The sequence below is a fragment of the Argiope bruennichi genome, chromosome 8 (assembly GCF_947563725.1).
Source record: "Argiope bruennichi chromosome 8, qqArgBrue1.1, whole genome shotgun sequence".
NCBI classification, from domain to species: domain Eukaryota; kingdom Metazoa; phylum Arthropoda; class Arachnida; order Araneae; family Araneidae; genus Argiope; species Argiope bruennichi.
Genome location: NC_079158.1, coordinates 103286667 through 103299108, shown reverse-complemented (window position 1 = coordinate 103299108; position 12442 = coordinate 103286667). Strand labels below are relative to the sequence as shown.

The 12442-nt window shown below is 27.2% G+C and overlaps 1 protein-coding gene across 1 annotated transcript in view; it reads right to left on the bottom strand.

Annotated features, from left to right (window-relative positions):
- Positions 1-3605, bottom strand: part of LOC129981918 (F-box/LRR-repeat protein 7-like) — a 209234-nt gene extending 205629 nt beyond the window's left edge. Inside the window, exon 1 of the mRNA XM_056092975.1 lies at positions 3433-3605. The gene's annotated coding sequence lies outside the window, so the exon portion shown is untranslated. The remainder of the gene's footprint in view (positions 1-3432) is intronic.
- Positions 3606-12442: the final 8837 nt, after the last annotated feature.

Sequence of the window (12442 nt, the reverse complement as noted above, 5' to 3'; positions counted from 1 at the left end):
AAACCAAAATAAAATTTTGAACAATGAATTAAAGTTTCTTTACGAATTTCTCTTGATCTTATTAAGAAATTATACTTCAGAAATGACTTTTGTTCTTAATATTGCCTAATTTGTAGCGGTTTATTGTTTCATTCTGAATAAGAATGAAATATTTTTTTTCTAGTTAACTACTCAAAAAATTTATTCTGGAAAGAATTTTTTTTTTTTTTTTTTTTTTTGCAATAACTTTGCACAAAATTTTTTTATTATTGCTTTTCAATAGGGACTTAACCTTGTGTTCTTGAATATTCCGGGAGAAGATATCAAGAAATATTCTTCCATGTCTACTTGAAGCTTATGGTGTTTACAATAAAACACTTTATTTATTTTTAATTAAGGTAACTTTTCAAAAGTCTGTAATTGTAATTCAATTTTCGTAATATGTCGAAAGACAAGATTTAAGACTTTTTAAAATTATGATCCATTTCAAAATTATACAAAAGCTATAGCGACAAACCTCGTAATTTGAACTGTAGTGATAGTGTTTAATGATGTGAAGAAGACAAAAATCATATTATTTTAGAAAGAGAAAAAGAATTTGCTTAAATCTTGACATATAGATATTTTATCACCTTGATATGCGGACACACAATAAACACGTAAACTTTCGGTTTAAAAAAAATAATTAATTTCAAGTATTCGATAGAAAATAAATGAAATACAAACTATTTACAAACAGAACTCATAATGTGATCAGATAACGATAACTGTAGAAAAAAAAATCATCTATTTAAAAAAGATGAAAAACTTCTATCATGCAAATGATATTTTAAAACACAGTATATAACACGAATGGGCTTCCGCTTTTATTTTATTTTAATTTCAAGTGTGTGATTTAAAAACCAGTAAATACGAACACATCCTATATCATATTTAAAAGTAAGTTAAATAGTGAAAGTAATGAGAACAAGAAGAAGCAAAAAAAGAATAGCATGTCTACATGACACTTTAAACAGTGTCTCAGAATAAATCCCACAAAGCATTTGAATCAAGAACCACTTCATCAGAGTGGTTTTCAATCCATAATACTTTCTGGATTAAAAGTGGTTGGATGTTCGAAGTAACATGTAAGACTCGTTTTCTTTATTCTTTTTTTCTCCTTTCTTACTTACCTCGCTTTTCATTTGATTGGTCAGAAATTTGATTTATGCGTGAAGCAGGTTGTTGCTTTGTTTGTACGAGTTTTTTTTTCTATAATTTCCTCCCCCCCCATTGCCGATTTAGGAAAAATTATTGCACTCTCTTTGTGTGCAGGGCATTTTAAATATTGATAGGAATGTTGAAATAATCAAATGATTATCTCTGATGAAGATGATGATAATGATGATGTAATATGAGGAGCAGAAATTCGTATAAAATAAAATCTAATACAATTAATCAAATACAATAAATTCAGTAATTCATAGCTTTTATGATTTGTAATTAAAAGCGATTTCATTTCTTTCGTTTTTTGAGTCTTTTAAAATCTGTAATATAAATATTGAAATAATCTATTAATTAGCACATATAAAGAGACGGCAATTCACAATTAGTCAAACTATAGCAAATATATTTCAGCCATTCAAAATTATTGTATTGACAATAAAAGTAATTTTTTTCAGTTTTTTTCAATTTAATTTTAATTTAATAAGCAACATGTGCGGCGCAGACGATTTTTAAAGCTTTCAGGTTTTGAAAGCTACCATACATTGTATTAAAAATTAATTGGCTTCGGAATTATAACAGCTTTTTTAATAATAATACGTTTATTTCTATCGTGGAGCAAATTTTATCTCGTTACAAAAGAACAGTCAATGTTTTTTAAATATTAAAATTTTTACCATGTGAGTCATCATAAAAATATTACCAAAAAAAGAATATAAAAATAATGAAAAAAGTATATAAAAATATGTGAACGTATATGGTTAAACAAAAATTCGAAAGTAAAAATAAATAATAAGCAAAGTTCTGAAAAAAGAAAAGTTCATTAAAAACAATCATGTAAGAAAACACAATATTATTTGCATTGAAATAAAAGGAAGAAAAGGAATTTCAGAAACGCTAGAAAAAATTATGAGCAAATAGGAGAAAAAAATACTCAATAAAACTTCTTGAAACAGAGCAAAGTAGAAATATCAAAACAATAATTTAATTAAATAGAATGCAAAGAATATTTAACAAATAATTTTAATAGGGCATTATTTTTTATTTTTTTATTTTTAAGAATATTGGAATTGATAACTGATACCATATATGCTGAATGTCATCGTTTATATATTAGCCGTATCTCAAACCAATGATAATTCGACAAGAAAATAAAAAATCAACAAACGACAAAAAATTAAACCTCTATAAATAAATAGTGCATATTATTTCGAATAGTATTAATATTCCTGCAAGTTGAAATTCTATAAATTATTACTAGAATAAAATATTTGCTTGTAAATAAAAGAAAATACTTATCCTTTATAGAATAAGACTTTTATATTTTAAACGTAGTGGCACGTCATTTCTTGAATTATTCATATTTTCTGCAATAATTTTTTTTTTCTTCAAATTTTTCAAATCGGTTTCAAAATTAAAAAGCAAAACATTATGCAAAAGCGTTCTATTTATAGAAAAAAAATTAAATTATATTGAAATCATGAAATTTCTTTTCGTAGAATTTCGTTGAAATATGATTGCATTACTATGCCCCATCTAAGTATATAAAGTATTGCTATGCAGAATTTAATTTAAACATCTGATGGTTCATTCCACATAAATATATTAAAAACTTAATTCTATGTTGGGGACCAGTATGATTTTGTTCCAGAAGAACATAAAGAACTTTAAAGAACATAAATAAAAGATGTACAATCAAATTACTTAAGAGGAAAGAACGTTTGAAATAACATTTGTTTGAAAAATATCATTAGAATAATTAGTTGGCACAAAGTAATTCTAATAATTCTTTAATTAAAATCATTATTCTGTTTTCATTTCAAATGAAAATACATGTAATTACTTATTTTCAATCGAAATTCTATCAATCCATTTAAATAATCCACGATTCCATTCACTTTTCTAAACCATATGAGCGAAACCAAAACTTGTGAAAAAATGGAACTACGATAAACATCAGACGACTTTTTTTAAGATAAACTTTCCCTATACCGATAAAGGAAAGAAAAAAAAGCGTCCTTTTAAATGGTTCGAGGTCAAGTTCGGGAAACTGCACAACACATAACTACGATACCATTCGAAAGCAGAACGTTCGAACACTTGTGCGTGGGTTAAAGGGGGGAAAAGTCATGAGTACGTAAACGTGGTTCACAAAAAATAATCCAAGATTTTCGGATTGTGTTTTTCTTTCGTTTGGTCTTTCAGGTGTAAAGAGAATGCTTAACCAAGATTTCTAGAAAACGTACTTACCGCGAAGGTGTTATCCAGCGGGGTTTCATGTATTTGGCAGACGAGAAAGCGCGCCGTTGCACAGGCCCCTGACCCCGAACAGAAACTCGGCAAGTGTTTTTTGCTAAACCTGTATTTCTGTCGGCCGAGCACCGACTGCTGCTGCCTTCATCTTTTGCTAATAACAAGTTGCCGGACCTCATTGCTCACCCTGCAACAAGGTCGGCGCTTTCTTCGCCGCGCACTCTCGCCAAAAGAGTCGTCTGCCCCACCGCTCGCGAAATAAAAATAATAAAAAAGGAGAAATCGCTTGGCTGTCAGTCGTGATCGGTCTGGCCCAGTGCGAATAAGACTTCATGCAATCTATTTAGTGAACCAATCGAAGCATCACTCACGCGCGCAGGAGATTAATTCCACCATAACGAACGGTCTGAATTGGTGGTTTCTAAAACAACAGGTGATTCAGAACAACAATTGAGACTTTTCGCCATCATTCACTTGCTACGCCTTGAAGTGTTGGAATTCCCCATGCATATCCGTGCAAAAGGTGCTTTTAAATACATTTGCTTTACTTTTTTTGGTATCGAATTTGTTATAATAAAATATTAGAATTTCAATCCTTTAATTTACATTTCCGATTTGGAAGTTGCCTAGAGACTCAGGGTTTGGGCTAGTGTGCAGCATTTTTTTTTTTTTTTTTTGAAATTTCAATGAATTTACAAATTTATTTATTAGCCTTCTTGGTAAATAAATAAATTTGTAAAAAGTACAAATTGTATGAATTATAAACTATAAGGACTACATTGTGTGTTACTTTGAGCTATTAAAATCATTATTTAAAATCAAAATATAATCAATTCTTTATATTTAACTTTGCTTATAATAATTGTGCGCGTGTGTGTGTTGGCGCTCTGCAGGCTAATCTCTATCTCTATTTATAATAAAGATAGATGTAGTATGTAAATATTGCGTATGTACTAATACATGTTGGCGCATACATACACTAGAGGTTAGATCATTTGACCTAGAGCTACGAAACTTGGCACATTTTATACTTTAGAGATGAGAATGTGTAACTCGAAACGATATTTGTAAAATTTCAATTAAGATTTTAATTAATTAAAAACTAAACGAAATTTTATCATTCTTCCATTATAACTTCCAAAAATATTTTAACCCAAAAATTAATTTTACATATCTTGAAATGTAAAAAATTATCTTTCAATTTTACCAATTTAAAAATATTTAAATCATATTTTTTAACAATATATTTCGTAAAAAATAAAAATAAAATTTAACTTTCATTGGATTGCATTACACAAATGAGCTTTTATTAGCGCATTACTATCACACCGGCAAAGGCTTAAATTAAAAGATTAAACTAACTCTCATTAGAAACTCTAAACACTTAGTGAAATATAATTTTTAGCACTTATATATATATATATATATATATATATGTGTGTGTGTGTGTGTGCGTGTGTGTGTGTGTGTGTGTGTGTGTGTGTGTGTGTGTGTGTGTGTGTGTGTGTGTGTGTGTGTGTGTGTGTGTGTGTGTGTGTGTGTGTGTGTGTGTGTGAAAAATCGAGGAAAATGCTTCTGCGACTTTTTAAAATATTTATATTCTGTAGTATTTAAGGCAAACATGGTTAAATATAAACAGGATATTCGCCCTAAACTGTTCTCCTTCTAATTTCTAAACCGTTTCTAATAGGTGTCATTTAGACTTTTTTTTAATTAGGCATACATACCTAATTAAAGAAATTATAAATAGTCAACCGTTACTAATAGGTGTCATTTAGACTTTTTTTAATTAGGCATACACACCTAATTAAAGAAATTATAAATAGTCAACCGTTACTAATAGGTGTCATTTAGACTTTTTTTTTAATTAGGCATACACACCTAATTTAAAAAAAAGTCTAAAAGAAGTAAAGAATTATATTTTATGTAGTTTGAGACGATAAATGTTCGGGTGAATAACGAATTTCAACTTTTTATATTGACCCGGTCTCATATTTAATAAATAATTCTTGAGACACAAATATTTTAAATAAAAAAAAATCATTTTTTTGGCGACAAAAGTGATTATGAAGTTATGAAAATTTTTGGTCACAGAACATTGAAACGTTTCTTGATTTAAAAGTTGGAGTATCAAGAATATTTTACTGCATGTGAAGGACTATTTATAGGAGTGAAGGCTTGTGTAAAATTTAGGCATCGCAATACTTTCAAAAGTACATTTATTGATTGAAACAAAATAAAATATTTTAAATACGTCATTTAATCCCTTTGAAATAAAAATTGAAAGCTGAATTTTATGATGAATCAGAAATATTTTTATTGAATAATGTTTTCTGATATTGCATAAATTATTTAAAAAAAATATTCTATAGTACATACAGGATTTCAGCATTGTACGAATTTACTTCTTCTGCTCGTATTTTTTTTTAACATGTTTGGTTCTCAGCAAGAAAGTTTTTATCTTAGTTGAAATTTAATCACTTCTATTTGTCTTAGTTGATGTTTAATCACTTTAATTTGAAGAACAGATTTTAGGAAAACAGACAGAAAATAAAAGGAAATCATAGTAAAATGAAAAGAACTGTATATAGCTTCTAAAAAAGTATGAAATTAAAAAAAAAACTATTTAAATTTAAAGCTTAAAAATATTTTGATCAAGTTGCATAAAATACTTAATTGAAAGTTTTCGTAACCATTAATCGCGGAGAAGCAGGTAGTCGTCAAAGGCGGCTAGTACTTATACGAGCTTGTGCATGTGAGTGCGCGCGTGCGTGTGTATATTGGCGCTCTGTAGGCTAGACTATTTGACATAGAACTATCAAATATAGCACATATATATTTTGAAAGGTGGGAATGTGGAGCAATTTTCTTAAACTGCAATCAAAATTTTTATTAAAAAAATAAATAAAATTTTGACATTTTCCGATGTAACTGTCTAAAATATCATAAAACGAAAAGGATTTTTACGTCATCCTAAAATTTAAATAATTACCTTTTCAATGGTGCCAGTATATTTTTCTATATAAATATTTTTTTCTATATTAAAGCAATTTTTAAAAAATATTTTAAGTACGTTTTCAAATAAGAATGGTAAGAAATTTAAATGAATTTTAAGACATATCAGTACAATAATATATAAAAGAAAAGAATTCTGGGAAAGGCGAAGATTTTTGATAAAAGTCACTATTAAAGTTAAAAGATATTTTTTTCGTTTCTTTTCTTAACATTCGAATTACTATCCTGTTCTTAAAACAAATCATTTATTAGCTAAACAGATTTCAGAAAAGCAAACATTATATTTCTTAAACTGGGAAGAATCTGTAAAACACTTAAATTTATATTTGAAATACTATTAATATGGGGAAAAAATGTCAAATTTTATATTGTTTCAGTTTAGAAATTACGTTACATTGTAAGGAGTATCCATTTTTTTTTTTTTTTTTTTTCAAATTTTACAGATACTGACAAAAACAAAAAGTAAAACACATTGTGAAATGAACACAACAGAGTATGATTTCTATGTAAAAAAATTCTACCTATAAAATTATATAATTTTACAGGTGGTTTTTCACCTATACCTATCAAAATTATAAGCTTAAAAATATCTTGCTGAAGAATTATTAATACCAAATTGTATGAAATATTTAATTAAAAATTTTAGCAATCATTAATATAGCCGAATCAGCTTGTCGCCAAAGGCGACTATTTTTTAATATAATGGAATATCAATTATTCGTTTAATTAGTTACGTTATATTCCATTTGACAGGTCTTGTAAAATAATAGTTTTTATTGTTATGTTTATTTGAAATTTATTATTTCTTAACAATCAACAATAATAATTGAATACTTTTTATTTGCAAATATAGAAATCATTAACTAAACAACTATGATTAATTTTCCAAAATTTTTTTTTACTTTATTCATTATTTCCGAAATATATTTATCAGAAAATAAATAAATAAATAAAACGCAAATCTTCTCTATTTTTTTAATAAATAAATAAATTATTAGAATGTTTTCTAAGTTAAAATTAATTTAATTGATCGACTATCAAAAGATGGACCTCAATATGTGTATTATCTGGGGTCACGAAATGCGTATATCCGTTACTTCTTACACTTTAAGGAGTCTAGAAATTTAATTTTGCTTAATGTTGCTTTAAAAATATTCCAAGCTTTACTTAACTCATAGCGATTTATATAATTGCATTTATCTTTTCCATTTACCTAGGTATAATGTTGAACGTTTCTTTCACTGAATTTTGTATTCTAGAATTAAATTGGCACATAGGATCGGTTAAATTAACTGGAAACGAATCTTGCATTCAAGCCATTCTTTGAGTACCAAAATTCTGTAATTACAGTTTTTGAGCATATATATATATACGTGTGTGCGCGTGCGTGTGCGTGTAAACATATTTTAGAAGTTGCGTGACCAAACAGAAGAAACTTCTGAAATTTTAAAATTTCTATTTATTTCATCATAGGAAGCATGATTTACATACGTAGAATAAATGATAAGAAATATGTCAGTCTATATCGCGGCACAAGAACAGAAGAGATCAAAATTTTTCCCTTCAGAGATTTTACTATGAGATTCATATATTGATTTCTTTGACATGTGTCGATTAGACAGGGGAATTTCAGGTATCTTTTAAAAAATGTTGTAAGCACTAAGAATTTTTATCCCTTCACTCGGAGCGAGAGAAAATGCTGAGACTAGCAGTTTTACAGAGCGCGTGTAGCATTAATTAAATCAAAAAGGTGGAATTGGATCAGGAAATAAGAGACCATTTTAGAATATTTAGAATAAGAGACCATTTAGAATATATATATATATATATATATATATATATATATATATATATATATAACCAATCTAAAGTAAGAAAAAGTTTGAAAACGATAATAAATTTCGATTTCGAAACTGTTTTGTTTCGTTTTCAAATTTTTTCTTACTTTAGATTGGTTACTCGTTCTTGCATTTGGTTGGAATTTAGCTGCAGGTGCGCTGTTCCACGAACTGCAAATTTTTAAATAAAATATTTTTTATAGTTTTTTTTTTTTTTTTGGGGGGGGGGGGGTCAATAGGTTTTTTTGGTCTATTGCCTAAAAAATTTAAGAATTTTCAGATCATTTTTCCTGAATCTACTTTTTCGAGAATTCCTTGTTTTTGGCGTTTGGGAGATATATTTTCATTTTAATAAATAAATTAAACTATGCCAAAAGTTAATAACGAATTTATCATAGCGCATGGCCCGTCGCGCGCTCTACCAAGGGGCACTGTGGGTAGCTTTGTGTCAGGAGCATTCACGGAGAAAAAATTACTGACACAATTGTTTTGTTTAAAAAATACAAAAAAATATAAAATTTGTGGAAACGGAAAGTGTAGGACATGTCCATTAGCAAATAAGGAACAGATCAAAAATGAAAACTCAAAATTACAAATATTCTGTAAGAACAAAAATTTGATTTATCTCCTTAATTGTTCAGAATGTAATTTAAAATATATTGGCCAAACTAGCATCGAGCTTAATTTAAGAATTAACAATAACAGATCCGATATAAAAAAACTTCATAAAAAATTGGATCACTGACTTCGAACTGGAGCATTTTCAAAACCATAACTTTAACAATATTAATATCTACATTCTAGAAGACAATATTAACGAATTAAACAAAAGATTAGATCTGGAAAACATTTATATTTGCAACCTGAAAACTTTATTTCCTTATGGTCTCAATAGTAAATTAAATGGGGAAGGTTATGCAGATTTAAACAATAATTGCATTTATAACAAATTTAACATATTTAAAAATTTTCTAAATAAAGATAACTTTTCTAAAAGATTTAAAAGAGGTAAAGGGAAAGGAGGCAATTTTCAAATTATATTTGAGGAATTTCAAAATTACTGTAATCTGGAACACAATAGTGAAAACATTCACAAAATTAGGAAATACATTTTTGGTCTTAGAAATAATAAAATGAAATGGTTTTTAAATAATAAATTCGGGGAATTAGAGTTTAAAAATTCGTACACTAAATGTATTATTCTAGATCTTATTAAATGTAAACTTAATAGTAACGATTTACTTTTTAATAATAAAAATAATGTTTACAAAGAATACTGTGTGATTAAATTCTTGGATATTTACTTCGAATATCTAAAATTACCCAAAATTATACATAATAATAATATATTTTTTCCTCTTGCAGATAAAACAACTGTATCAATAGCGTTTAGTTACACTTCAACTTTAAAGAAAAAAATTTGTAATTATAATTACTATAGCAAAAATTTAGATAAACTAAATAAAACAGATTGTTACTGTAACAAAGAAAAATATAAAGATTTTATAGATATTGATAATGGTCATATTATTACAGGTAATTTAAAAATTATTGAATCCAACTGTTTAAGAGATTTGATGGGAAGAGGAACAAAATTTAGATTAAGAGAAAAAATAAACCATAACAAAATTTTGATTTCTATTGGTAATGATTTGGATGTTTTTATTGCCAAATTATCTAGAAAATACCATTGGTTTCGAGGAATGGAAAGTGAGAATTTTAAAGGAAATTAAAATAAAAATGAATACTGATTTTGACAGATCTAAAGAACGTGGGATTTATTTTAGTAAAACATTAAAAAACGAAATAAAAAATTTAAAAGAAAAATTTGTTATTACAGTAATAGATAAATCAGCAAATAATTTCTGTTTAATTTGTAAATATTATTATAAAGAACTTTTAATTAAGGAATATAACTCTAATGCAACTTATATGTTAAAGAACACCGGGAAAAAGGAATTAGATAAAAGAATGCTAGCTTTCGCAAAAAAAACCAAAACTAAGACTTGCTCTCTTAACTATCCTTATTTATTCCCAACAGTTAAATTTCATAAAAATCCATTAAAATTCAGATTCGTAACCTGTAGCACTGGCAGTTATAATTACTATATGGGTAAACATTTCTTTAAAATTATCCTGGACAAAATAAAAAATGAAGACAACTTTATTATTTCTAGTAACAAAGAAGTATTAAATTTTCTTAAAGATAACAACATTAATAAACTTAATACTTTTGATTTCGAAAATTTATACACTAATCTACCTCATGAAAAATTAATAAAGGTCTGCACTTTTATATATGACGAATATTTAAATGAAAATATCATTCCTAAAAATAACTGGCTTCAGTTATGTAATTTTAATATTACTGAAAATTACGTGTTTAATGGTATTGATTTTTATAAACAAGTCAAGGGCATTCCAATGGGAACAGCTTTCTCAAGTGCTTTAGCTAATATTTTCCTGCATTACTATGAGAAAAAAATAATTAAATATAATTTAATAAACGGGTGGAGATATATTGATGACCTACTTTTGATTAACTTCGACAATACTAATATTATTACTAATTGCTATCCAAAAGATTTAATTCTAAAAGATACAAATAAAAATCAACTTGAGGCTACCTTTCTGGATTTAAAAATCGAAATTGCTAATGATAAAACAATAGTTGGTATATACGATAAAAGGGATGATTTCAACTTTAAAATAACAAAACTATGTAACTACCATTCCAATCTAAACTCTAAAATTTTCAAAAATCTAATTTTCTCACAAGTTAACAGGATCAAAAGGGTTTGCAATAATAAAAATTCTTATATTAAAGCATCAAACAACCTCCTTAAAAATTTAATTAAAAATGAATTTCCTAGAAATTACTGTAATGTCAATTTTTTAATTAAACAAGGTATGGTTTGGGATTAATCCTTTGGCTTAAATAAAAATAGAACTTTCCTTGCATATTGGATCACTCAATAGATGGCGCTGGGGCCTACATCTGTTTACATAATTTACCGTTAGTTTTTTAAAAACAGGGAATCACAATCGATAGTTTAAAGTTTCCTTGACTGTTGATGGTATGTTTTGGCCTTTTCGTTTTTAATTTTTAATTTAAGTGCTATTTTTTGTTTTTATTGTTATTTTTGTTATTGTATTTTTACTTTGTTGCGGTTATTTTCTTCTAATTTCTTGTTTTGTATTTCCTTTCTGTTAAAATGGTATATCTCTTGAGCATAATTTCAGGGGATTTTCGGGTCACGAGGAATCATTATTAGACAATGTCTGTATGTCCTCACAGAAAAAATCCCTTTCTTTGAATCCCTGCCTGAGACTTTAAAAATATAAAAAAAGAATCCGGCCTGAAGACTTTTTCAAGGGCGACCCTTGAAAATGTCTTCAGGCCGGATTCTTTTTTTATATTTTTTATAATTTTTTTGGTTTAATTTTTATTTGATTTTTTGTTTTTCCTATTAACTTGATTCTAATACTTTTGTAAGTATATATATATATATATATAATTTTTGACAGCTCAGATATCTTCAGATTGTTCACAAATTTGATCAGAAGAAAATAAACTCACATCAGGCAAAGCTCTTAGGTTAGAATAATTTCATAATCTATTCCCACTAGTCTTCTTCCAGCTTCAAACCATTGGGAATGGTCTTTCCGAAACTTTCTCGTATACTCCATAATAAAGGTATAAAGTACAGGATATTCGTGAAATATAATAAAGAAAGATGTTTCAAGCGATAAACGGTTTTAAAAAAGAAAATTTGAAATATGTTGCGTCTGAAATTGGAGAAGACGTATCAGAAAGTATTACGATAGTTGGATTAAAGGATCAAATTTTAAACAGTAATAAATACAAGAATGATCCAGAATTCGTTCAAGAATTTTTAAGAAATGTTATTTTGGAAAGTAAATTACAAGAAGAAGCTAAAAAAGAAATAGAATACTATCTCAAAATAAAGGCGAGTCATTTTCTTCTAATTCTACTGCTGATTTAAATAATTCTAAGAGAAAATTTACATTGCCTAGATTAGAATTTTGACAATTTGGTGACGATATTAAAGATTGGCTCCCATTTTGGAGTCGATTTGAACAAATAAATAAAGACGAGGATATCGCCTCAGAAGACAAATTTCAATACCTAG